At 44.6% G+C, this 27,584-nt stretch overlaps 2 long non-coding RNA genes across 7 annotated transcripts in view; one reads left to right on the top strand and one right to left on the bottom strand.

Annotated features, from left to right (window-relative positions):
• Positions 1-26,426, top strand: part of LOC310888819 — a 61,656-nt gene extending 35,230 nt beyond the window's left edge. For 4 of the 6 annotated variants that reach the window (XR_014576180.1, XR_014576181.1, XR_014576182.1 and 1 more), the window contains one exon: positions 23,808-26,426. This is a non-coding gene — a long non-coding RNA (uncharacterized lncRNA). The other 2 variants (XR_014576183.1, XR_014576184.1) reach the window with 2 other exon arrangements.
• On the bottom strand, positions 1,740-11,986 carry LOC310888820. Its single transcript, XR_014576187.1, has 2 exons — positions 9,099-11,986; positions 1,740-6,046 (listed from the first exon to the last, which is right to left on the bottom strand). It is a non-coding gene; the product is annotated as an uncharacterized lncRNA (long non-coding RNA).
• Positions 26,427-27,584: the final 1,158 nt, after the last annotated feature.

Genomic DNA, 27,584 nt, shown 5'->3' on the forward strand with positions numbered 1-27,584 from the left:
TGATACTTTACAGGCCAGTAATGACCTAGCTGCCCCAGTGTATTGGGTTCGATGGCAAGGTTCGGGGGGGGGGGGGCTGCAGTGGCAGCCCCCACGAGGAGAATCCAGAAACCACCCCGTGGCAGATAAGGGACAATTTCATCCGGCCCCAGAGGGGCCCACCGCTGCCCAGAGCCAAGCCATGAGCAACACAGTCCGTGCCTCTGTGAGAGCACATCCACGAAAACAAACAAACAAACAAACAAAAACCTGCTGCTCAACAGCAGCTGGGAGAGCGAGGAGTGAGAAACCTCCCCGCAGACACCAAAGTCAGCACAGAAGGAGGGGGTGGAGGCGCTCCAGGCGCCGGAGCCGAAGCCCCCTGTGGCCTGTGGAGACGCCCCTGGTGGAGCAGGCTGCCCCCCCTGCCCCCCCCCCTTCTCGATACTTGGGAAACTGACCAAACACCACAGCAAATATACCAAAACTTCTAGACTGTTACTTAGATAGTGCCTACATCCTCTTTCCCTGCTCATTCAACTTTCCCAACTCATTCAAAAAAACAGTTCTGTCAAACATTACATACCACACCTTTAACACCTTCAATAACCCTTTTTAACACTTCTTTTTATCTTTCTCCAGCCTGTACTTTCACCAAAGTCTCAGTCATTAGCCAACTTAATTCCATACCTTTCTCCCTCATCCCATTTTCCTTCTCTCCTCCTTCTTCCACTCTGGATATTCCTACCTGAAGTGGCCAGCCTGCCCACACTTAAAACATCCCATCAAAGCCTGTCCCTGCTAAGATTCAGGCCACAACACGGGTAGCTTTCCTTGCCTGCCATTCCTTCATCTCTCTTCCTCTCTTTTCCATCCTGGCCCTGACTCCCCCTGAAGATTTTCTTCCTCTTTCTCCAACCCTCTGCCTGACTACCTGCTACACTGTCAATACCATTAGTTTCACTCTCTGCTTTTCCTTCTCATCTCCCCTCTTGACACACACGTTCAGGACCTCCCACAGGAGGGCCCCCCAGTGACTGTTCACTACACCCCCCCCCACCTTCTGGAGCATTTTCTGTGCATCTTGTCAGGCTTCAATCACAAAATGAACTTTCAAGAGCCCTTGGGATACCGGGTCCTCAGGATTCATCCCCAAGTACTTTCTCATTCTGACCCCAAGTCTCTCATATGATTTCTGTTATGAACAGACTCGCATACGAAGTCGGTCTGTTAATAAATGTTATTAATCACAGAATTTATTAATTAATTAAGTAAGCAAGCAGAAGCAAAACAGCGCTGGGCGGCCGGGGAGTTCCGACTCCGCAGCGGCGCACAATTTTCCTTCTCCGGGGGTGCTGTTTTATAGTATCCGAGTTCCAGCTTGTCCGGGCTTGTTGAACCAGCTGCGGCTATGCAGTCCAAAGGGGGGGGGGGGCTGCTTCCTCTCTTTGGTGCTCACGCGTTGTGCTAATGTTTGGGTGGGGGGAGTGAAGTAGCAGACAGGATGTCTTGCGATGGGGTATTTCACAGAGTCTTTGTACCTGTTCAAGGATGTTTACCCAACACCCCCCCTTCTTGTTATCTGCCTAATAAGCCTCCCCTTCATTGAGGCAACATTGTGCAACCTTATCTCCCTCGCAGATTCCCAAATTCCTTACAGATAGTTAGCAAATCCCCCCCCTCCCCAACTTTGTCATCATATATCAAGGTTCTATTATGATCAGGAAGCTCTGTCCCAACCTCGTGTAAAATACTATCTATTTTATAACCATCTTATCCCTTTTCTTTTTTTTTTTTTTTATTTCTTTATACAATGAACAAATACATCTTACCCATTACAATCCCTCCTTTTTCTTTTAGGCTACTTATTTTGTTCATTAAATTCTTCCAAAGCTTTTTTACACATCATCAGGTTTCAGTATCTTCTTCCTGATCTACAGTTTCATACTTAGCACGTATAAGCATCAAATGTGCAGCCTCCAGTCGACTTTTTACAATAGCAATTACCCGGTTAAAGATACATGGGCCAAAAGTCAACACAAATATTAGCAACAATAATGGTCCAGCAATAGTAGATAACAATGTTGTAAGCCAAGGTGAGTAATTAAACCAAGATTCATACCAACTCTGGCGAGCTTCGTGTTCCCTTTTTCGTTTCTCTAATCCTTCTCGGAGTTTTGTCATAGTGTCCCTTACTACTCCTGTATGGTCAGCATATACGCAACACTCTTCTCGCAGGGCTGCGCAAAGTCCTCCTTGTTGTAAGAATATCAAGTCCAGTCCTCTGCGATTTTGGAGCACTACTTCAGATAATGACCTGACTGACTTTTCTAGGGCCGTTATCGATTGCTCTATGCGAGCCAAGTCCTCATCCACAGCAACTCGTAAAGAGGTAAATTCTTGACTTTGTTTAACTAGGGATGCAATCCCCGTTCCAGCTCCCGCGGCCCCTAAAATCATTAAAGTGGCTAGGGTAACAGCTGTTACCGGTTCCCTCCTTTTTAGATTAAATTGTGGTATTGTGTGTTGCATGTATATATACTCTTCAGAATGGTACAGAATTCTTGGTATAATTACTACCTGTACACAGAAGTCGCGGGACGAATTAAACAATTTTAAAGACAGACACGGAGTTACCCCTAAAGACGAACATACCCATCGAGTATTATTAGCCGGAATCAACCAATTAGAGGGTTGTTTTCTATCTTCTGTAATACTGCATAAATCTCTTTTCCCTCTTGGGACTGTTCCTATACACCTACCTTTCCCTGTCACCTGTGTTAGAGTGATCCCGATTTCCTGCCCCCAGTTACATTTGCTGGGGTTTGATTCATTCGAGTATTCGAGTGCACCCATATCCCCTATTGCCTCGTAATATGGAGGCTGGGCACTGACACATAACCAGCATTTTTTGTAATTTCCGGGTTTGTTTGATTAAGGAGTTGATAGCTGGCTTCAATAATTTTCCACATTCTACTTAAGGAAGAATCATCCCTATTTCTTCCTATCGCAGTGGGAGTAGGAGTGGGAATGGACGTCATTTTATTATTACCAGGCCGCGTGGGGGTCAATTTAGTTGTCGTGGGGCGAGACGTCCCTTTGTTTTCCAAATGTGAGAGGGGGCCTACCTTTCGAGGTGTTTTAGGCGGTTCTTCCTTCTTTATTAAAATTATTTCCCCTCTATCAGCTCCTTTCTCATAATACCTTATTCCCCAAGTCCTTCCAAGGATCCACCCCGGATCCATCGGATTAGTTACGTTAACCCACAAAAACGCGCAATTCCCTTTTTGTACGGTCCCTGTTCCACGGTGATAGACTGCCTCAACCGTGTTCCGATTACTGCAACCCTGAGGCCCAAATTGGACAGTTAAATATTTATCTTTTCCCCCGCCTGGATTCCATGCTGTGGCTATAGTTTCGCAACCCCAATAAGCGCAGTAATACTGTGCTGGGGAATTACAGTAGCTTTTCCCTGGGTTAGAAGCTGGGCATAAGTAGAAATCTGACTGATTGTTACATAGCTCCAAAGTCGTTGTGAGGTTGCAGAGATCAGTCTTAAAGCTGGGAGCCCCTGGCGTAACAATCTGCTGTACGACCGTAGTATCGAAAAGTCTTATCAAGCTCCACAAGAAAGGCTGATGCGGGTGGTGTTGACCAGCGGTGGGTGGCATGACCATCGCGAATAACCCCAAGCACCACAGGGGGTAGTGAAGGTCCATTCCCACTTGTTTTACCACTCTGCCTCGCCCGTCAGATGGGGTGCTACCACCTACGGGGTTATGATTCTTCTCGGCAGCAGTAGTATTCTTCAGGGACCATGGAGCCTCCACCCCTTCCCAGTAATGCCTACCGAGTTCGTCGCAGAGTCAGCTTTAAGTCCTCAGAGCCGGAAGTCACTTCCCACCTGTCGTTCTGTATTGGCCCTTTAACTCGGCTGGCGTGCGTCCATCCCCATTCAGCAGTCCGGACAGCAGTCTCTGTAGTTAGCAAAACAATATAGGGACCTTCCCAACGTGGGGTCAATGCAGTTTCTTTCCAAGTTTTAATCAAGACCTGGTCCCCAGGCTGTATATTGTGTATTGCCATATCCAGAGGAGGGCGTTGTATAACCAGACCCCTTTTCTGCAATTCCCTCCTTCTGTTCCCTAACTGTACTAAATAAGACTTCAAACTCTCATCTTGAATGTGGGGGTGATCGACGGGTATCTCTAAGTCATAGGGCATCCCATATAGCATTTCAAATGGTGACAACCCCAGATCAGTTCGGGGTTTCGTACGCAGGTTTAGCAAAGCAAGAGGTAAGCATTTTATCCATGAGGTTTTAGTTTCTATCATCAATTTAGTAAGTTGTTTCTTAATTTCCCCATTCATTCGTTCTACTTTTCCCGAGCTCTCAGGGTGCCAAGGAGTGTGGTATTCCCACTTGATTCCTAAGTTTCTCATAATTTCTTGTATAACTTTTGACACAAAGTGAGGCCCTCTATCAGAATCTATCATTTCAATAACTCCGTATCGAGGGATTATGTTCTCCAGTAAAATTTTTACTACTGTTTGTGCCGTTGCCCTTGCCGTAGGGAATGCCTCGACAAAGTTAGTCAAATGATCTACTGTCACGAGCAAAATTCATATCTCCCTACTCTGGGGAGTTCCGTAAAGTCCAATTGAATTTTTGCGAAGGGTCGATGGGCCAATTCCCTTCCTCCCATAATCCTTTTCCTTATGTTTTTGGCATTTACCTTTCGGCAAGTTATACATCCATTAACTATTGTCTTTGCTATATCATATATTCCAATACACATATACTTGTATGCAAATTGGTCCACTAGGGCCTGTACCCCCCAGTGGGATTGATCATGGTATCTCCGTAGCACCCTCACAGCTACTGATTTAGGCAATACCTCTCTCCCATCAGGTAGCAACCATCTCCCTTCCTTATTTTCCTTAATTCCCATTTGTATCATTTTCCCTTTTTCTTGCACAGTAAAACACAACAAGGGGGAGAAGAAAGTCCCTCCTATCAAAGACATTTGCAAGCCATGTTTGAAACAATTTTTGTAAGGAGGGCTCTCTTCCTTTGAACAATTACATTCTACTCCATCCATCCCCCAATTCTTCCAACACCCATAACAAGGTTCCCTCTTTAAATCCTCTCCACAAGTTGGGCAATCCGCCCTTTTTGTTATTACATAGTTAGTCATGAGGGCTACCCGCTTTGCCTCTTGATCAGCAAGATTGTTTCCCCTTATTTGCGGGGTCAGTCCACGCTGGTGGCCTTTTACATGTACCACCGCTATCTCTTTTGGCTCCCTAATCGCTTGTAAAACCCTAACAATCAATTCTTGATGAACTAGTCCTTTCCCCTGGGAGTTTATAAGTCCTCTCTCTTCCCAAATTTTTCCAAAGGTGTGTATTACCCCATAAACATATTTTGAATCCGTATAGATGGTTCCGCTTCTATCTTTCAATAATTTTAAAGCCCTTAACATTGCATATAATTCACAAGCCTGAGCTGACCAACTCGGACTGAGGGGTCCTGATTCTATGACTCTAAATGTTTTCCCATCTATCAGGGCATACCCCGATTTTCTTTTCCCTTCTATTACCCTAGAGGATCCATCCACATATATCTGTTCCCCATGAGTCAATTCGGTATCTTCTAAGTCCGGTCTTAATCTCGTATGTTCTTCGATGTTGCTGAGACAATCATGTTCTAGATGGCCATTTGTTTCTCCGTAGAGAAATTGCGCAGGGTTTTGTACTGGCGCAGTTTCTAGAGTCAATCTTGGGGAAGAGATCAATATCCCCTCGTATCTCAACAACCTTGCGTCGGTGATCCATTTGTCTGCTTTTTGCTGCAACACTCCGCGAATGTTGTGGGGAGATATTACTCTAATTTCTCCTCCAAAGGTAATCTTTTGTGCCTCTTCAACCAATAAGGCCGCTGCTGCAATTGCTTGTAAACAGTTTGGCCAGCCTCTAGTGACTGGATCTAGCAATTTTGACAAATAGGCCACTGGCTTTTTACATCCTGCCCATTCTTGTGCCAGTACTCCATATGCAGTTCCTTCTGTAGTATTAACAAACAGGAAAAAGGGCTTCTTTAATTCGGGAAAGCTTAAAACCGGTGGATTCACGAGTTCTTCTTTTAGGAGCATCAGTCATTCCTCATCCTCTTTTGTCCATTTAAGATGGCCCTCGTTACTCAATTTGTTGTATAAAAATTTTACCTTCCCGCTGTAATCCTCTATCCACTGTCTGCAGTACCCTGTCAATCCTAGCAACTGCCTGATTTGTTTTTTCGTCTCTGGTGCCCTGAGTTCTAAAATACCTCTAACTCTTTCAGGGTCTAATTTCTTTGTTCCTTTGCTTAATAAATGGCCTAAATACTTTACTTCTTCCTCCACGAATTGTAATTTTGCTTTTGAAACCTTTAGTCCCCGTGAGCCCAAAAAATTCAGCAAGTTTATACTTGCCTGTCGTACGATTTTCTCATCTTTTCCCGCTATTAATAAGTCATCTACATATTGGATCATTTTGGTCCCTGGCATTCTATCGTAATCCTCTAGAATTTGCTCCAGGGCCTGGCCAAACAAGTTTGGAGATTCTGTAAACCCCTGAAGTAACACTGTCCACCTTAGTTGCTGTTTCCTGTGAGTGTCGGGATCCTCCCATTCAAAGGCAAAATAATTCCTACTGTTCTCATCAAGAGGACAGGCCCAGAAAGCATCCTTTAAATCTATTACACTGTACCACTTGTCCTCTGGGCTTAATTGGCTCAATAAGGTATGTGGGTTTGCTACCACGGGGAATCTGGTTATAGTTCTCTTATTAATTTCTCTCAAATCATGTACCAATCGGTATTTACCATCCTTTCTTTTAACTGGTAATATAGGGGTGTTGAAAGGAGACATACAGGGTTCTAACAACCCCTGTTGTAATAATCGTTGTATGTCTTCCTTCAGACCCTTTCTACCCTCTTCAGACAAGGGGTATTGTTTTATCCTGATTGGTACTTCTGGCTCTTTGATAGTTACCTTAAATGGTTTAATGTTTAACCTTCCAACGCTCTCCGAGGTATACCAAACCTCGGGGTCTATCTCTTTCTCATCCTCTACCCGAAGAAGACACAGCTTTATTTCCAGTTTCTTTTCTACTACCTCTAGTCCTATGCCTAATTCTATTATCAAATCTCTACCTAATAAGTTATATTCGGCTTCTGGCACAAGAAGCAGATGCCCCGTACCCTTTTTTGATCCCAATTCAATCGGTACCTCTTTTATAACGGGGACCCCAAAAGGCTCCCCTTTTGCTCCTATTACCTGTATTCTATCCTTTGAAGTTCTACATCCTAAAGGTAATGTCTGGACAGTTGATCTTTCAGCTCCCGTGTCTATGAGGAATTCGATTTCCTCGTGCTGGGGGCCCACTCGTAACTTTATCAAGGGCTCACTGTTCCTTTGGGTCCCCAGCAAATAGAGCCCCTGACACCCCTATTCATTTCTAAACATTTTCTCATCCTCTTTCCTCTGTCGGCACTCCCTTTTCATGTGACCCTTCTTATTACAGTAAAAACAGGTCACATCTCTTCTTTCCTGGGCACCCTTTTTCTCTTTCCTATTCCTTCTAGTAAACCCTTCATTCCTCCATCTTTGTTCATTGCCAGCCCTTCTGGATCCTTCTCGCACCGCTGCCACCATCATTCGCACTTGCTTCTTTTCCTTCTCATCTTCCCTACGAACATACACCTTTTGTGCTTCCCTTAATAATTCGTCCAGACCTCTATCTTGCCAATCCTCTATTTTTTTCCAATTTCTTTCTGATATCTATCCAAGACTTAGCCACAAACTGTGTCTTAAGTAATGCTTCCCCTAACGGGGTACCTGGGTCTAACCCACTGTATAATTGCAGACTTTTACGAAGTCTCTCCAACCATTCTGTTGGAGTTTCATCCTTTTTCTGTTGTTCACTGAATGCTTTATTTATATTCTGTCCTCTGGGCACAGATTCTCTGATTCCTTGTATTATGATTGTTCTTAGATCCTGCATGTGGCCCCTGTGTATTGGATCCTGGTTATTCCAGTTAGGTGTCTGCATTGGCCACTTAATATCAGCAGCAGGACCTTGCTGATGTTGCTGGTCCCAAATTCGCATACCTGCTCTCCTTATCATTCCTCTCTCTTCTGATGTAAATAATATTCCCAAAATAGATTGTAATTCTTCCCAAGTATAAATGTTTGGCCCTAAAAACTGATCTACCTGTTCGGCTACTCCTAACGGGTCTTCTAAGAGACTTCCCATCTCCTTTTTAAAGTCTCTAACGTCCCCTGAATTAATGGGGACGGCTACATATCCCATCCCTGGTTGAGGTACCCCCATTGCAATCTCCCGCAAGGGGTACAACCCTTCTTTAGCGCGACGAGTCTGGCTTCTAGTTACTGGCCCTCGTCTCCCTTGGACCGAGGCACTGTCATCCGAATCCTCAGATTCGGCAGCAGAGGGTGCTGTTGGCAAAGAGGGCACGTAGGGAGGTGGCGCAACTGGGACTTCCAAATCTCTCTTCTTTCCCTTCCCTCCTTTTTCTTTTAGAGGGTATAACTGGGTCCCAGTTTCAAAATTTATCCATAAATGTGCGTATTCGCTTTCCTCTAAACTAAATGGTTCCTTTGAATTAACATAAATATTTAGAGCCTGACATATCCAATCCTCAAAGGAACCGAAAAGGGGCCAAAACACACTGTCCCCCTTTATGGGCTTATTACCCCAGATCTCTACACAATAATGAATCATTTTTACTTTACTTTTTCCCCGCCTAGAAGGGGAATTACTCCAATTCTTAATCATTAGCCCCAGCGGGCTATCCGGGGGAATAGGAGGAATATTCCTACCGCTATTTCCCCCACCCATGGGACCAGAAGGCTTACTTTTCTTCTGTCCCATCTTCCGGAGTACCTTCACTCACACACACACACACTTCCCCCTTTTCGTGGCCCAGTCCCTCGCGGGATGTGGGAACCGCACTACCGAGGGGTCCGCACTCGCTTCGGCCGCGATTGGCCGTCTCAGAAGCCGTACTCCGGGATTCCCCACCCTTACCGAACGGATCACCGGCCTATACTTACCCACCCCGTGGGTCTTCGTTCGGTCTTCGTGCACAAAGATTGCTAAGGGTTTGCCGGCTTTATTTGCTTCTGCTTAATTTTTGAGGTTCGTCGGTGAAGGCCTGAATGAGACTTCCTGCTTCGAGGGCCGCCAAAATCGGCGGGGCGCCACCCCCAAAGGGGAGTCCTCAATCAAATTGCCCATCCGAGTCACGGCACCAAATTGTTATGAACAGACTCGCATACGAAGTCGGTCTGTTAATAAATGTTATTAATCACAGAATTTATTAATTAATTAAGTAAGCAAGCAGAAGCAAAACAGCGCTGGGCGGCCGGGGAGTTCCGACTCCGCAGCGGCGCACAATTTTCCTTCTCCGGGGGTGCTGTTTTATAGTATCCGAGTTCCAGCTTGTCCGGGCTTGTTGAACCAGCTGCGGCTATGCAGTCCAAAGGGGGGGGGGGGCTGCTTCCTCTCTTTGGTGCTCACGCGTTGTGCTAATGTTTGGGTGGGGGGAGTGAAGTAGCAGACAGGATGTCTTGCGATGGGGTATTTCACAGAGTCTTTGTACCTGTTCAAGGATGTTTACCCAACACCCCCCCTTCTTGTTATCTGCCTAATAAGCCTCCCCTTCATTGAGGCAACATTGTGCAACCTTATCTCCCTCGCAGATTCCCAAATTCCTTACAGATAGTTAGCAAATCCCCCCCCTCCCCAACTTTGTCATCATATATCAAGGTTCTATTATGATCAGGAAGCTCTGTCCCAACCTCGTGTAAAATACTATCTATTTTATAACCATCTTATCCCTTTTCTTTTTTTTTTTTTTATTTCTTTATACAATGAACAAATACATCTTACCCATTACAATTTCTGTGTTGCACACTATTATTCTTCCAGCCAGGATCGGCAAGTGGTTATTTCTGCCCTGCCGGTATTACCCCTGGTCCTGGAGGATGAGTTCTTTCCCATTTTTGTATAGCAGCTCTCCTCCTGATCATTCCCATTTCTTTCCCTGTAAACAACATATTTATATACATAATTCCCCCTCCCCAAGAGTATAAGTTAGGTCCTAGGAAACTCCTAACCTCTCTGCTGGTAAGGAGGGGGGGAAGTTCACCTAAGAGGATACACAGTTAGTGTTAGTACTGTTAGTATCAGGGAAGGCGAAATTCTCAGTACTTCTTCTACCTTGTTCTAATTCTTGCCAGAGCCTAGAGTACGCTCTTCTCTAGGGACAGTGTTAATTGCAGTCCCTGTCTCCTTTCCTGGAGCGACTGCTGCTGCCAGCGGTGCAATATTAGGATTATAGGGAGCATAACTTGGCTCCTCCTCCGAAAAAAAAGGAATCTTATTGTTTACACATAAATTTCAAGCCTGAATTTTCATCAGGCCCGTATTTTGGCCAAAATACTGCTGTTTCCTTAATTGGTTCTTTTGTCCAGACTAATACACAATATTTAACCTTTTTTTTTTTTTTACCATCTCCTCCAATTTTGAGATTATTTTTCCAATTTCTTATAATTCTTCAGGAAGAACTTTCGGTAGGCACTCCCCCGGGGATATCTCCCTGTCCCCTGGAACTCATATTTCCCATTTTTCCTATCCTGGAAAATGGTGGTGTACTGCCAAGCACTTCCCCGTGCAAGGGCTACCGCACACCTATGAGTTTACCAGATTCCCTGGTGTACTTCCAAGCACTACCCCGTGCAAGGATTACCGCACACCAAATTTCCCTGGTGTACTGCCAAGCACTTCCCCGTGCAAGGCTTACCGCACACCAAATTTCCCTGGTGTACTTCCAAGCACTTCCCTGTGCAAGGGCTTACCATACACCAAATTTCCCGAGACTCTTCCTTTCTCTCCCTTATCTCACGCTTCGTCCGTCTCCGGCCGCACCCCTCGCGGAGCTACGGAACCGCGGATCAGGACTCCACACTCGCTTCGTACAAAAGTACGTCTCAATCACACATCACACAGAGTCTCACCCGACCCCCAAGGCAATAAATATTTCTTACCTTGGTCTGTGCACAGAGTTACCGGATCAATTCTTAAAACCCGGAGTGCCTACCTTCTTCCCTTCCCCACTACTTCACGGATCCTGCCTCTTTAATCAGTCTCGGGCCCTCTGTCAGCTCTCCGCAGAACCGCCACCGTCGATGCACAGGACCGCTGAAATCAGCGGGGCATGCCTTCCTGCTGCTGCGGCGGTGGGGCTCCCCAGTAGGTGACTGGATCCCGGACGAGCCCCCAGATTGTGAGAAACACTCCATAGCCAATAACTTAGGCTCAGGCGAGGATCTCAGTGAAGTAGTAATTTATTCACGATTGCAATGGCGGGCGCCCCACAAGCAGGAGAGCGCACCTACTAGTTCCAAAAACACAGTTTATGTACTTTTTGATGACAGGACCCTCCCCTGTTTCCCCACTGGAGTGGGTAATCCAGGTTCACAATCTATCTGATGCTTCACAGACAATGCCTGGCCTTAAGTTGCCGGCCTGTTTTTGAGATGGTAATGTTTTCTCCCCTTATCTGGCTTGACTTAACATAGTGATTTTCACCTCATTGCTCTAAGGAGTCTGGTTGTCTGCATTTTAGGAGGTCACCTGCTGAGCTTTCTTATCACTGTAAGCATATCTCAATACCACATTCCTTCCTTCTAAACAATGTAACACTGCAAAAACAACATTTCTATTCCCACAATATCATAGATGAAAATGGTGATTAATTACAAGGTATTGGAAAGAGTGTAACCTGAGCATGACATAAATGCTTTGGAATAAGGGGTGGATATCTGTCCTGGTTCCAGTTAGGACAGAGTTAATTTTCCTCATAGTAGCTGGTAGGGTGCTATGTTTTGGATTAGGATGAGAAGAGCGCTGATAACATGCTGATGTTTTAATTGTTGCAGAGCAGTGTTTACACCAGGCCAAGGACTTTTCGGCTTCTCGCTCTGTCCTGCCAGTGAGCAGGCTAGGGGTGCAGCAGGAGCTGGGAGGGGACAGACCCAGGACAGCTGACCCAAACTGGCCAAAGGGGTATTCCATACCATCTGACATCATGCTAAACAATATATAGGGGTGGCTGGCCGGGGTGGGGGGCCGGCTGCTCGGGAATAGGCTGGGCATCGGTCAGCGGGTGGTGAGCAATTGCATTGTGCATCACTTGTTTCTTACACATTATTATTATTAATACTACTATCATTATCACTATTATTATTGTTATTATTATATTCCTGTCTTAATAAACTGTCTTTATCTCAACTCACCGGCTTCACTTTCCCTTTTCTCTCCCCCATCCCAGAGAGGGAGGGGGGAGGGTGAGCGAACGGCTGTGTGGTGTTTAGCTGCCAGCCGGGTTAAACCACAACATGGGGGTAATGTGTCCCAATTGTAACTGTTCTTGGACAAGTTCTTGGAGAGCAGAGACCTTTTCCACAGGGAGCGGCCATTGAGTCACCCACACAGGATTATTAGTCCTCCAGGTGAGTCTCACGCGTGATCATTTGTCAATGGCCGCTATTGAAAATTTTCCGGAAAGCTCAGGGTGAACTCGCCCTGTTCCATCACATCCCTTCCCAGGAGACTGACAAGTATGAGGGCAGCATACGGCCAGACGTTATACAGCGAGCCTTCATGAGTCTTAATGGTAAGCATATACCGGCTCTGAAAAGTATCAGAGACACCACCGACTCCCACAAGGCCTTTTGTGGTGGAATCTAAAGGCCAACTTTTGGGCCAGTCGTGAAGAGCAATTACCGTGACATCTGCCCCGGTATCCATTAATACGGTTTTTTGTGCGCTCAAGAGGACAGCCTTTGGGTGATGAAGTGTTAGGGTCAGTGTAGGTCTCTTGATGGTGATGGCCGAGGCCCAAAAAACTGATGGGCGTCACGTCTCTTATAAGCGAGACCACGCAATTTTCTGGTCGAAGATAATTTATTAATTAAGCAAGCAGGTACAAGCAAAACAGCGCTGGGAGGCTGGGGAGTCTCCGCTCCACCACAGCACGCAACTTTCCCTTTTCAGTGTCGCCGTTTTATAGCATCCAAGTTTCGGCTTGTCAGGACTTGTTGAACCTTCTGAAGCTGCGCAGTTTGTTGTTGGGGGTCGTCGTTTTTCTTTCAATGATCATGCGTTGTTGTTGTGGTTTAACCCGGCTGGCAGCTAAACACCACACAGCCGTTCGCTCACCCTCCCCCCTCCCTCTCTGGGATGGGGGAGAGAAACGGGAAAATGAAGCCTGTGAGTTGAGATAAAGACAGTTTATTAAGACAGGAATATAATAATAACAACAACAATAATAATAGTGATAATGATAATAGTATTAATAATAATAATGTGTAAGAAAACAAGTGATGCACAATGCAACTGCTCACCACCCGCTGACCGATGCCCAGCCTATCCCCGAGCAGCTGGCCCCCCACCCCGGCCAGCCACCCCTATATATTGTTTAGCATGACGTCAGATGGTATGGAATACCCCTTTGGCCAGTTTGGGTCAGCTGTCCTGGGTCTGTCCCCTCCCAGCTCCTGCTGCACCCCTAGCCTGCTCGCTGGCAGGACAGAGCGAGAAGCTGAAAAGTCCTTGGCCTGGTGTAAACACTGCTCTGCAACAATTAAAACATCAGCATGTTATCAGCGCTCTTCTCATCCTAATCCAAAACATAGCACCCTACCAGCTACTAGGAGGAAAAATTAACTCTGTCCTAACTGGAACCAGGACAGTTGTGCTCGTGTTCAAGGGGGAGGGTAGTGAAGCGGCAAACACTATTTCACAGAGTCTTTGTTTTACCAAGGACGTTTATCCAACACCCCCTCCCCACTATCTACTTGCTTAGTCTTCCCCCTTAACAAGGTCGTAAATTGCAAAACCTTATCTTCTCAGCAGATTCTCTGAATTCCTTTTAAAGACAATGAACAAACACCCGCTAATTTATCACAATCCCTCCTTTTTCTTTTTCTAACATATTTTGTTCATTGATGAATTTTTGAAGCACTTGTTTGCTCAATATTAAAGTTTCTGCGTCATCCTCCTCCTGTTCAAGAGATTCATATTTCGCACGCACAAGCATAAGGTGAGCTGCCTCTAATCGGTTTTTTACAATCGCGATTACTCGATTGAATATACATGGTCCAAAAGTCAATGCTAATATAAATAACAGTAAAGGTCCTGCTATGGTTGATAGCAAGGTAGTGAGCCAAGGCGAGTAATTAAACCAGGATTCGTACCAGTTTTGGTGGGCTTCATTCTCCCTTTTTCGTTTTTCTAGCCCTTCTCTCAATTTAGTCATTGTATCCCTTACCACTCCAGTATGATCAGCATATACACAACACTCCTCTCGTAGGGCTGCACACAATCCTCCTTGTTGTAGAAAAATCAGATCTAATCCCCTACGATTTTATAGTACTACTTCAGAGAAAGATCGCACAGATTTCTCGAAAGCTGATATAGATTGCTCAATACGGGCCAAATCCTCATCTACAGCAATGCGTAGAGAGGTAAATTCTTGGCTTTGTTTTACCAGAGAGGTAATTCCAGTTCCGGCTCCTGCAGCCCCCAGAATCATCAGAGTGGCTAAAGTAACAGCCATAATAGGCTCTCTCTTCCTTAAGTGGTTTTTTGCCATAGCTTGTTGGATGTACATATACTCCTCAGAATGGTAAAGAATCCTTGGGATAATTACTACCTGTACACAAAAATCATGAGACGAGTTGAACAATTTCAAAGATAAGCATGGAGTTACCCCCAGAGACGAACATACCCATCTGGTGTTATCTGCTGGTATTAACCATTTTTCTTTGTCTAATTGTGTAACATTTTCTGTAATATTGCATAGATGGAACTTCTCACCAGGGACCGTGCCTACGCATCTGCCATTCCCAGTTACTTCCGTTAACGTTATTCCTACATCCCTTCCCCAATTGCATTGTGGGGGATCGGTTTCGTTTGAACGGGTGGTCTCTCCCAGATCCCCAATGGCGTCGTAATATGGGGGCCTTATATCAAGACATAACCAGCAAGGTCTAGGCACGTCTGGATTTGGTTGATTCAACAACTGATAACTAGCATTCACGATTCTCCATATGTTATTCCCGGTCACCCCTTCATTTCTAATCCCGTACTCCAGGTTTACTGATTTATTAGCAACCTCCAGTGGTTTAGGGCTATTAGGAGTTAGCATTCTAAAAGCTTGTGTAGGCTGAATCCTCAAAACACTCCCCGACAGTTTCTGATTTGGTCCCACCCGTTGGGGACTCTTAGTCTCTTCCTTCTTTATATAGATGATGCCTCCCCTATCAGTCCCCCAGCAGTAGTTATCTGCTGAACAACATGGTGATCTTCCCATCTAATCAGGCTCCATTTAAAAGGTTTGTGAGGGTGCGCAGACCCAGGAACAGTGTAAACAATCGTACCCATTACTATGTATCGCAAAAAAAAAAATGGCTAGGGCCCATTTTCCAGAGTTCTTTACCTGGCCACGTAATTCCCCACCGTTTCACTCTCTGCCTCGCTTGTCAGTTCGGTTGCAGCGAACTACAAGGTGCAGGTTCTTCTCGGCAGCAGCAGTGTTCTTCAGGGGAGTTTCTCGGGTAACTGTGACCTTTTTCTGATCAAACAGGGTCCCCTCTCCCCCTTTTTTTACGATACATAGACAGTTAGACCATACTTATCGAGTTCGTTTCAACATGAGCTTTAAGTCATCAGGGCCTGCGACCGCTTCCCATTCGCTTTTCTGGATCGGTCCTTTCACACGACTGGCATGCGTTCACCCCTTCTCAGCCGTCCGGATAGCCGTCTCTGTGATAAGTAAAACAACATAGGGGCCTCCCCACCGTGGTGTTAAAGACGTTTCTTTCCATGTCTTAATTAGAACCCTATCTCCAGGTTGTATCCTATGGATTGCTATATCTAGCCACCAAGCCTTTCGCTTGCAACTCCCTCCGTCGGTTCATAAGCTGTATTAAATAAGGTTTTAATTGGATATCCTGTACCTGGGGGTGATCAGATGGCATCTCTAAATCATAAGGCATACCATACAGCCTTTCAAAAGGTGAGATTCCGACATCGGCTCGGGGCTATGTCCGGATATTCAATAGTGCAAGCGGTAAACATTTCACCCAGGAGGTTTTTGTCTCTATCATAAGCTTTGTTAGTTGCCTTTTAATTTCACCATTCATTCGTTCTACCTTTCCCGAACTCTGAGGATGCCAGGGAGTGTGATATTCCCATTTAATTCCCAGAGCCTTCATCGTGTCTCGGGATACCTTTGACACAAAGTGTGGGCCTCGATCAGAGTCAATTGCTTCTATTACCCCGTATCTGGGTATGATGCTTTCTAATAATATCTTTACCACGGTTTGAGCTGTGGCCCTTGCTGTAGGGAATGCTTCAACAAAGTTTGTGAGGTGGTCTACAATAACTAACAAGTATCTATATCGCCCCGTTTTTGGAAGTTCAGTAAAATCTAATTGAATCTTTGCAAAAGGTCGATGTGCCAATTCTCGTCCTCCCGGGACCCTTTTTCTCATTATGTTGAGCATTTACCCTCCGACAAGTTATACAGTCATTTACGATCCTCTTTGCTATATTATAAATCCCTATACACATATAATTTGTGGCAAATTGATCCACCAATGCCTGGGTTCCCCAGTGCATCTGTTCATGAAATCTCCGTAGTACCCTCATAGCTACTGATTTTGGTAACACTTCCCATCCATCAGGCAGTACCCATTTCCCTTTATCGTTTTTTCGAACCCCCATTTGTGTCATCTTGTCTTCTTCTGTAATAGTGAAACAGAGTAAGGGGAGGGGAATGGGTCCATTCGACCACAGGGAGTTAGCCGGCCCGCACTTGTAGCAGTTTTTATAAGGCGGGCTTTCTTCCTCAGAACAATTGCATTCAATCCCATCAACTCCCCATTCACTCCAGCAATCATAACATGGAAATTCCTTTAAGTCTTTCCCACAGTATTAAGTATTATATTAAGTATTATTATATTTTATATATTATTAATTATTATATTATTAAGTATTAAGTATTAGTATTAAGTATTTCCCACAGTCTGGGCAATCTTCCCTCGTTCTTATAATTCTTATACTCATTAATGCTGCCCTTTTTGCCTCCTGATCTGCTAGATTATTACCCCTAACCTGAGGGGTGAGGCCTTTTTGATGCCCTTTTATATGTACTACGGCAATTTCTTTGGGCTCTCTGATAGCTTGTAAAACCTGGGTAATCAATTCCTGATGTATTAAACCCTTTCCTTGTGAATTGATGAGCCCCCTTTCTTCCCATATTTTGCCAAATGTATGTACTACCCCATAAGCATATTTTGAATCTGTATATATTGTACCACTTTTATTTTTCAACAATTTTAGGGCTAGCAATATGGCATATAGCTCGCAAGCTTGGTCAGACCAGCTAGGGCTCAAAGGTCCAGATTCCACTATCTCAAATGTTTTCCCTTTTACTAACGCGTATCCTGATTTTTGCTTTCCCTCGACTACTCTCGAGGAACCATCCACATATATCTGTTCACCGATGGGTAATTCCACCTCCTCTAGATCAGGTCTCAATTTCGTTTGCTCTTCTATATTTCGGAGGCAATCATGTCCTAAGGACTCATTTGGTTCCCCATAAAGAAATTGAGCAGGGTTCTGTAGGGAGGTTGTTTCTAATGTTAATTTTGGAGAGGAAATCAAAATTCCTTCATATTTTAATAATGTGGCGTCAGTGATCCATTTCTCTGCCTTCTGTTGCAGTACCCCGCATATATTGTGTAGAGATATTACTTTGATTTCCCCCCCAAAAGTGATCTTCTGTGCTTCTTCCACTAACAAGGCAGCAACTACCATTACCTGCAAACAGTTTGGCCAACCCCCGGCTAACCGGATCCAATAATTTAGACAGATAGGCCACAGGTTTTTTACTCCCTGCCCATTCTTGGGCCAGCACTCCGTATGCCGTGCCTTCTGCGCTGTTCACAAAAAAAAAACACAAAACAGCCTCCTTAAATCTGGTAAACTTAACACTGGGGGGGGCGTACTAGTTCCTCCTTTAACTTGTTCAGTCGTTCCTCATCTTCTTTTGTCCATTTGAGTAATCCATCCTTATTCAGCTTGTTATATAAAAATTTAACCTTTCCACTGTAATCTTCTATCCACTGTCTACAGTATCTGGTCAACCCTAACAGTTGCCGTACCTGCCTTTTAGTTCGCAGGGACGCTAAAGCCAATATTCCACTGATTCTGCCTGGGTCTAACTTCTTAGTCCCCTTACTTAACTGGTGACCCAGGTACTTTATCTCTTGCTCCACAATTGGTAGTTTTGCCCTTCCTTTTTCTTTTGAAGGGTACAGGTTAACTCGATTCTCTGAGCCAATCCAAAGGCTCGCATATTCGCTCTCCTCTAAACAAAAAGGTTCCTTTGCATTTACATAAACATTTAAGGCTTGGCAAACCCAGTCTTCAAACGGCCCAAATATGGGCCAATAATTTGCTTACCTCCCCAAACTTCAACACAATAATGAATCATTTTTACTTTATCCTTTCCCCGCCTAAAAGGGGAATCACTCCAATTCTTAATCATTAACCCCAGTGGACTATCTGGGGGAATAGGGGGCAACCTAGCACTAGGCATTACCCCACCCATGGGACCAGAAGGCTTACTCTTCTTCTGTCCCATCTTCCGGAGTGCCTTCACACACACACACAGCCGCTTCCCCCTGGTCGTGGCCCAGTCCCTCGCGGGATGTGGGAACCGCACTACTGAGGGGTCCGCACTCACTTTGTCCGCAATTGGACGTCTCACACAGACGCACTCCGGGATCACCAACCCCAACCGAACGGATCACCGGCCTATACTTACCCACCCCGTGGGTCTTCCTTCGGTCTTCGTGCACAAAGATTGCTTGGGGTTACCGGTTTTATTTGCTTGTGCCTAATTTTGGGTTCGTCGGTGAAGGGCTCGAGCGGGATTTCCCGTTCCCGGGGCCGCCGAAATCGGCGGGGCGCCACCCCTAGAGGGATTCCTAGTCAATCCGCCTATCATCTGAGTCACGGCACCAAATTTGTTATAAGCGAGACCATGCAATTTTCTGGTCGAAGATAATTTATTAATTAAGTAAGCAGGTACAAACAAAACAGCGCTGGGTGGCTGGGGAGTCTCTGCTCCACCACAGCACGCAACTTTCCCTTTTCAGTGTCGCCGTTTTATAGCATCCAAGTTTCGGCTTGTCAGGACTTGTTGAGCCTTCTGAAGCTGCGCAGTTCGTTGTTGGGGGTCGTCGTTTTTCTTTCAATGATCATGCGTTGTGCTCGTGTTCAAGGGGGAGGGTGGTGAAGCGGCAAACACTATTTCACAGAGTCTTTGTTTTACCAAGGATGTTTATCCAACACCCCCTCCCCACTATCTACTTGCTTAGTCTTCCCCCTTAACAAGGTCGTAAATTGCAAAACCTTATCTTCTCAGCAGATTCTCTGAATTCCTTTTAAAGACAATGAACAAACACCCGCTAATTTATCACAGGTGATAGGTCCTAAATCCCCTGCAAGACACTCTCACTAAGGCAACCAAGGGCTGTAGGAATTGCCACAGTAAAATTCCTAGATGGGTCACACAAAATTGAAGATCCGGGACCAGAGAAATGTGAGCAAATTACCAGACATACCGCCAGAAAGTCCATTAGGGATAATGATTAGAAATTGGAACGATAGGGGCCCCAGAAAAGGAAAAAAGTAAATTAAAAATGGTTCAGCATTGTATGATAGAATGGCCAAAGGAGCCTTTAAGACCACATGTCTTTTGGCCCGTTTTCGGATCCTTTGAAGACTGGGTTTGCCAGGCTTTAAATCTACATGTTAATTCAAAGGAACCTTTTAGCCAGGAGGAAAGTGATTATGCAGGATTATGGATCAGGACTTCACGTCCTTTTCCAGCCTCAACATTTACACTAAAAGCAGACGAGAAGTTTGAAGAAGAAGAGAACAAAAAAATAAAATTAAAAAAAAAAGGAAAAAGAAAAAGATGATGAATGGGAGTCATTGGATAACCTACCACCTCTATATCCTAACAATCCACCCCCGGTGGTGCATCTTGTAATCCTATTTTGTTCTTAAATGTTTTGACTGTGTCAAGGAGGAAGGTGGGAGCATTATCTAAGTAACAGTTTAGAAGTTTGGGTATATTCGCGGTGGTGTTCGGTCAGTTTCCCAAGTATCGGGGGAGAGGGGCTGACTGATTATCAAAGTGGTAGAACGGAGAGTCACTTCTTTGGTGGTTCGGGCCTGAGCCCTGGGAATTTGGTAAGAAGGGGGAGAGCGAATTTATTTAGGCCTCAATACCTTTTTAAACCCCCATCTTGACGGATACACAGGAGTGATTCCTTGTTTTGTGTGGGCTTACTAACAAAGTGCATGAGAAAAATTAGCATTCGGCTAATTTGGTCTTGTTGAAATGTAAATTTTGTGGAAAAGGTGGTATTGTTTGTCTAGAAGACAGAAGGCTGAGTGCTTCTGGTGTTTTTCCGAAGCCCTGTGGATTTATGATTGGAACGGGGCTCATTAAGAATCTGAAATAGTAAAGTTTGTATGTGGAAAGAAGAGTTTAATCCCAGAGAATCGGGACATTTGGGAAGAAGATTAGGAAAAGATAGTAAAAACCTGCAATAAAAAGGTTTGCGTGGAAATTGAAACAAGGGACAGTAACTAATATAAATAAATAAAAGGGAATGGGAAATCAAGGAAATGGGTAAAATCCAAAACAAAGACGTCCTAAAAAAAAAAAAAAATAAAGCCTCCTTGGGTGCATATTGGCACATTGGAAGGATATTGTTAGAAATGGGGGCACAGAAAGCAAGAGGACTTTCACTAAGTGTTGCAATCAATGGTGGCCACTATATAAACTAAATGGCCACTTTATGGATCAATCTACTATAACAGTGTCTTGCAATTAATGTTGTTTTTGAGGAGAGAAGGAAAATAGGATGAAATGTTGTATACTGATATGTTGTTTCAGCATCTTGGAGGGAAAAGGTTTGGAATTAAGTTGGCCCCTGACTGAGCCTTTGGTGTTGGCATTAGAAAAGTACAGGCTGGAGAAAGATAAAGGAAGTGTTAAAAGGGTTGTTGAAGGTGTTAAAGGTTGTGTGGAATGTAGTATTTAACAGAGCTGTTTGAAGTTGAATGAGCAGGGAAAGAGGATGTAGGAATGCTAATAGTTCTGCCTCAACCCGAGGCTGAGATCTCTAAATCGCGGGTGTGAGCCCTCTGGGGCAGAGGGACCGTGATGGGTCCGAGAGAGTTGTCATGGAAACAGAAAAGCAGCTATCTCTTAAAACAACCTGAGTTCATGTGTGAGCTCAGATTGCCAGTGGGACCGCTCAGGGAACTGTCACCGATTGCATTCCCCTGACCGACCCCCTCACTGAGACCCTAATCACCCCGGAAATTATGTAAATACCAAAATCTGGTTAAATTGGCTATTGGGAATTGAGAATCTGTTCCAACAAGGTCCAAAAGAAACCCCTATGGAATTTATGGAATTTTTGAATTTTTGGACCAACTTTGAAATGCAATGAGAAAAAAAAAATGGACCTGGCTTTAAAAAAAAAAAACAAAAAAAACAGAGGCAATTGGCTAGCCTCTTTCCAGGGCAATCGGCCCCTGATATCAGAAAGAAATTGTCTGAGGCTGCAGGACAAACTTACAACAGTCAGGAATGACGGGGACCTGGGGCATCTACCCTAGCAGGTCCACTAGTTGAAATAAAGCTAGGAAACGAAGACAGAGGCTTGAATTTTTTGTTGGTTATGGGAGCTTCTTTCTCTGTGTTAATTAGTCAGTAAATGTAATAGGAGCAACATATTCAGTGTTAAATAGTTTAAAAGGACGATTAGGAACTAAGACAACTACAATAATTGGAGCCACAGGGAAGGAGGAGGAACGGCCATTCTTACAACCCCTTGATTTGCGTTTTGGGGGTAAGGAACTAACCCATGAATTTTTGTATGTACCAGAATGCCCGATTCCACTCTTGGGACGGGATCTATTAGCCAACTTAGATGCAACAATAACCTTTGAGGATGGAGAATTAATAATGAAGGTACCTGAGTCCAAAGTAGGACAAATCCTAATGATCAAAGATAAACCCTTTGTTAATATTCCAAGAGAAGTAGAAAATGCAGTTATACCAGCAGTATGGGAAACAGATGTACCAGGGAAGTCGAAACTGGCACAACCGGTAAAGGTGGAATTAAAGGAAGAAGCCAAACCTGTTTGCATCAAACAATATCCACTTAAGATAGAAGCTAGGCATGGGAATGGTGAAAATTATTGACAAATTTCTCAAATATCAGATTCTGGAAGAATGTAAATCAGAATACAGTACTCCAATTTTTCCAGTAAAGAAGCCGAATGGCGAGTATAGATTGGTACAAGATCTTAGAGCAATAAATGAAATAACAAAGGATATTCACCCGGTAGTAGCTAATCCTTACACATTGTTAACATCTGTGAAAGGGAAATATAAATGGTTTACCATGATAGATTTAAAGGATGCCTTCTTTTGCATACCTCTTGATAAAGATAGTAGAAAATTATTTGCCTTCGAATGGGAAAACATATTGAAGTTTTTGGACCACATATGGTAACAACCGTTTTAGAACAAAAGGGGGGGCCACTGGTTATCACCCAGCCGGTTGATGAAATATCAGGCAATACTAACTGAACAAGATGACATAACCTTGAAAACCACTAACCTGTTATATCCAGCAGTATTTCTAGGAACTGTTCCAGAAGAAGGACCGTTGGAACACAGTTGTGTGGAAATAATCGAACATACGCCAGCCACAAAGATTTGAAGGATGTACCCCTTGAGAGGTATTCAGTGGGAATACCACGCTCCGTGGCACCCACAAAGCTCAGGGAAAGTAGAAAGGATGAATCAAACAATAAAACAACAATTGGCTAAGTTAATGATCGAGACACAGCTGCCCTGGACGAAATGCTTACCATTGGCACTTTTAAACATGTAAAACTTTTAAACATAAACTAAACCACACAGTGAGACTGGATTATCATCATATGAAATGTTATATGGTATGCCTTATTCTCAAGGGATGCCCCTAGGGAACAATGTAGTTGAGGATCGTAGTATCCAGAAATATATAATTGCCATTGGAAGGAGATTACAGGAGCTAAGAGAAATTGGGATGATGACTCAGACACCACCTTTAGGATTTGCTATTCATAAAATACAACCAGGAGACAAGGTCTTAATAAAAACCTGGAGAGAAGAATCATTGAACCCCCGATGGGAGGGACCGTACCTTGTTTTATTTACTACTGAAACAGCTGTGAGAACAGCAGAAAGGGGTTGGACCCACGCATCCAGAATAAAAGGACCAATAACTACCGAAGCCTGGAGGGTTGAGTCCACTCCTGGGGAACTGAAACTGAGACTAAAGAGGAACTGATATCCCAGCAATGAGGTTCTGCATGAATGAAGGGCACTGGATAAAGAGGACAAGGCTGAAGGGAGGAAAGGGAGAAGGCAAGACCGGGGTAGGACCCTCCACTGCGGTGTGTATGGTCTACCGAGGGAGGCAACCCCTATGGGTATTGACCGCCGAGTGAGAGGGCCTCGACCGGACTTCTCCCGCGCTAAGATCAGGTTGTCCTGAGAAAAATAACATGAGAACCTTTTAAACCCATAATAAAATTGTGATTAGTTTTTCCAGGAGCTGGATCACCCCGAAGGGCTGAATGGTAACACAAGCTCTGAAAGCGGGCCCAACCCCATGACTGGAGGCGTTTCCCACACTCTCAAGATTGGACGGCGAAAAAGGATAAGAAATGGTATACTTCCTGGTATTGTTTTTACAGGGGCAATTGGGCCATGGGCAGGAATGGAGGGATAACTTTTTCACTTTGGGGGAGGAAGTGGCCAAGGCCTTTAACCTTAGTAACTGCTGGATTTGTGGAGGACCGGGGGGGAACTGAAATTGGCCCTGGGTAGCAGGCCCGGTCGAACCCAAGTGGTGGGTCAGTAACTTGAGCGAAGTTCATAATGGGACGCAATTTTGGAAAGAGGAAGGAGGTCCATGGCAGTTGCACTCGTCAGCTCGGGGTGTATACTGCTTGAACAGAACAGGAACAGTGGCGGTGGGAAAAAGCATTTGCAATTGGACTCTGTCCCCCGGATATGATTGTACCGATCCTGGATGTAGTCCTATAAGCTGTACAGCACGTAGTGGGAAATGGAATGCCACACATGTTCAGCTGAGAAACGGGACTTGGCTGAAATGCTCATATAGAGAATTTTTTGGATCCGGATGTAAAACTGTGGCAAGAGCGCAAGCGGGGGGACAATTCGATGGTCAAATCTTGAGCTGTCAGCGTGATAACACCACTAAGGAACAGCATGTGGTGCGGGTCTATCATTGGAAATGGCAGGATGAGAATGGGAGGCGAGTGTTCTTTAAACATTTCTGGTCAGCTTATAATATGACAGGCCACCAAGGAGAACTGAATTGTGACTGTAAGTGGAAACCCGATGCGGGAGCTTGGAAGTGCACATATACGAGTACAAACGGGGCAGACATTGTAACAGGACCACTCGGTAACAAGGACACTCTGTATTATCACGCCCCAAAGGGTAAAGAGGGATGGGATGGTCCTTTTCCAAAAGGGACGTGGGTCCTAAAGGGACATTATTGGGTGTGTGGCAAACATGCTTACAAGAGGCTACCCGGAAACTGGTCGGGAATATGCTATGTGGGGTACATAAGACCCTTGTTCTTTTTATTGTCACAAACACAAGGAAATCATTTAGGAATAAGATTATATGATGACCTGAACAGAGTGAAACGATCTATTGATACTTCCTTAGCCGGGGGTAGTGCCCAAAAATGGGGAAAGGATGAATGGCCTCCTGAAAGAATCATACAGCATTATGGGCCAGCTACCTGGAACCCGAATGAGTTGGTATCAGGAACCCAAGAACCTATTTATAATTTGAACCCAATAATTAGGTTGCAAGCTATCCTCGAAGTTGTAACCAATCAAACAGCGACGGCCTTGGATCTTCTGGCTGATCAGTCCACTCAGATGAGGAATGCTATCTTTCAACATAGAATGGTCTTAGACTATTTACTAGCAGAAGAAGGGGGAGTATGTGGAAAACTGAACAATTCTAATTGTTGTTTACAAATTGATGATAATGGAAAAGTGGTTAAACAGATAACAAAGGAAATTGGGAAGTTAGCCCAGGTCCCAGTACAAACCTGGAAGGGTATGGATTGGGATTTCTTTTCGTGGTTGCCTGGTGGACTATGGGTTAAAAGGATGTTATTTTTATTTTTATGTGGTATAATGACATTATTGTTTATACCTTGTATGATACCTTGCTTTACGTTGTTGGTGCTGCGAATAATAAATAGCACCCAATTTGTGATGACTTCGTGAGAGAAAAGGTGATGTGTCGATAATGATGCTTAAGAAATGGGCACCCCGAGAACTGACTGATGAAATCCAATTGTTACTAACAAAGGTTGAAGAAGAGACACGAATTGATGATATTAAAAAGAAGGGGAGGGATTGTAAGGAATGGTCCAGCAATTCGTGCCACTAAGGGATTTGAAGGGTTAACATTGAGGCCTGGGTTTAGGTGAGAAGAGAACAAAGGGATTTCTTCAGAGAAAAACTGCTGACTCTGCATGGACGTGCAGTAACTTCTGACATCAGGCCAAGAGACCACTAGATAAGGAGGAAGAATATGAGCCTCCCTGTCCGAGAGGCCCCTGAGAGACTAACAGAGACTGATAAGCAGGTGCACCTGGGAGGTCTTCAGATTCGGGAAACCAATTATAATAACCCTGCCTCTTCTAGAAGTAGTAATGAATATGTATTGGCCTAGGAGCATAAAAACCAGCCTCCTTACGTAACAGGTGTGCGTCCTGGTGGAGCAGAGACTCCCGGCACACCCAGCGCTGTTTGCTTGCCTCTATTTGTTTAATAAATTGTAAACTTTGATTGTAATCCTATTTGGGACTCAGTCATTTATAACAGTTAATAAAGGGAATAAGCTGTAAGGTTACCAGGACAGTCTTTGTTTCTAAGGACGTATGATTCCCCATAGCAAGCAACTGCCTACCTTCGGCCAGCGAGGGGCAGTTGTGTGCGCGGGTCAGCTTCTCTCAGCTTGAGCTTCCTTCCAGCTCCGGTGCACCTATTTCCAGCGACTTTCTATACGAGCTTCTTTGAGCTGTTTGCTGAGTTTGGCCGAACCTATCTTCATTAGGCGATCAGTGTCCCTGTTCCTGTCCTGGTCCCTGTTCTGTTAGCCTGTCCCTGTGTTAGTGTAGCAACCACATAACCACCAAGTGATTATATGAAGGTGCTTTATTCAGTGCTGGAAGCCGGGGCAGGTGCCCAAATCTGGCTTCAAGTCCCGTTACTTCCCGATCGTTATTTATACATTCAACATTACGTAAGATATACATATTCATTACAGGTTGCAACATCAGCCTCGCATTCCATTCTAATTAGCTCTCCTCCCATTTGCACATGCGTGGTGCTCTCTGGTGGTCGTCCAGGTGGTCGTCCAGATGAAGTAAGGAGTCTTGCTCTCCGCTAAACTTTTCACCTTTCTCACTCGACGCATGCTCTCTCTGCTCCTTGGTTCTGGTTCAACTCATTTCAGCATTTTCAGGTTCTTATCAAAGGTCAGGTTGTACCTGTTCCCTCCCAGGGTTCCCTTTCAAAGATTCATTTGACTGTTCAGTATACTCCCTAAATATCTCAGTATACATAGATTAATTGATAATGTAAGTACATTTGACAATGCTTATTATACTTTATGACCCATCATCTAAGAGATATTAATAAAACATCCATTTGGTTCTCCCTAACGCTAACATTTCCCCCCTTTGAAAATACTTCACTCACACCAAGAGCAAGTATTTTCATTACTATTAAAACATAATTATATACATCCTGTTTACCGGTAACATGCATATTCGGGTTCGGTTCAGGAGACATGATTTCATAGGGACTTACTGACATCCCACTTCTTGGCTTTATTCTAATTCTTAGCAAGGCTATTGGTAAGGCCTGTGGCCACTGTATCTTAGCTTCCTGACAGATTTTGCTTAATTGTCCTTTTAAAGTTTGGTTCATCCTCTCTACCTGACCACTAGATTGAGGCCTCCATGGGGTATGTAAGTTCCAGGTAATTCCCACTAACCTACTAACCTCCTTAACCACCTTGGCAATGAAATGTGGTCCCCTGTCTGAAGAAATACCCAACGGTACACCAAATCTAGGGATTATTTCCCGTAGTAACCATTTTACCGTTTCCTTTGCTTGGTTGGTGCGACAGGGAAGGGCCTCCGGCCATCCTGAAAAAGTATCAACCCCTACCAATAGGTATTTATAACCTCTTGCTTTAGGCAGTTCCACGAAGTCTATTTGCCAGTAATCTCCAGGCTCTATCCCAGCTCTAGTTC

This window comes from Anser anser (genome assembly GCF_964211835.1).
Source record: "Anser anser genome assembly, contig: SUPER_W_unloc_1, whole genome shotgun sequence".
NCBI lineage: Eukaryota > Metazoa > Chordata > Aves > Anseriformes > Anatidae > Anser > Anser anser.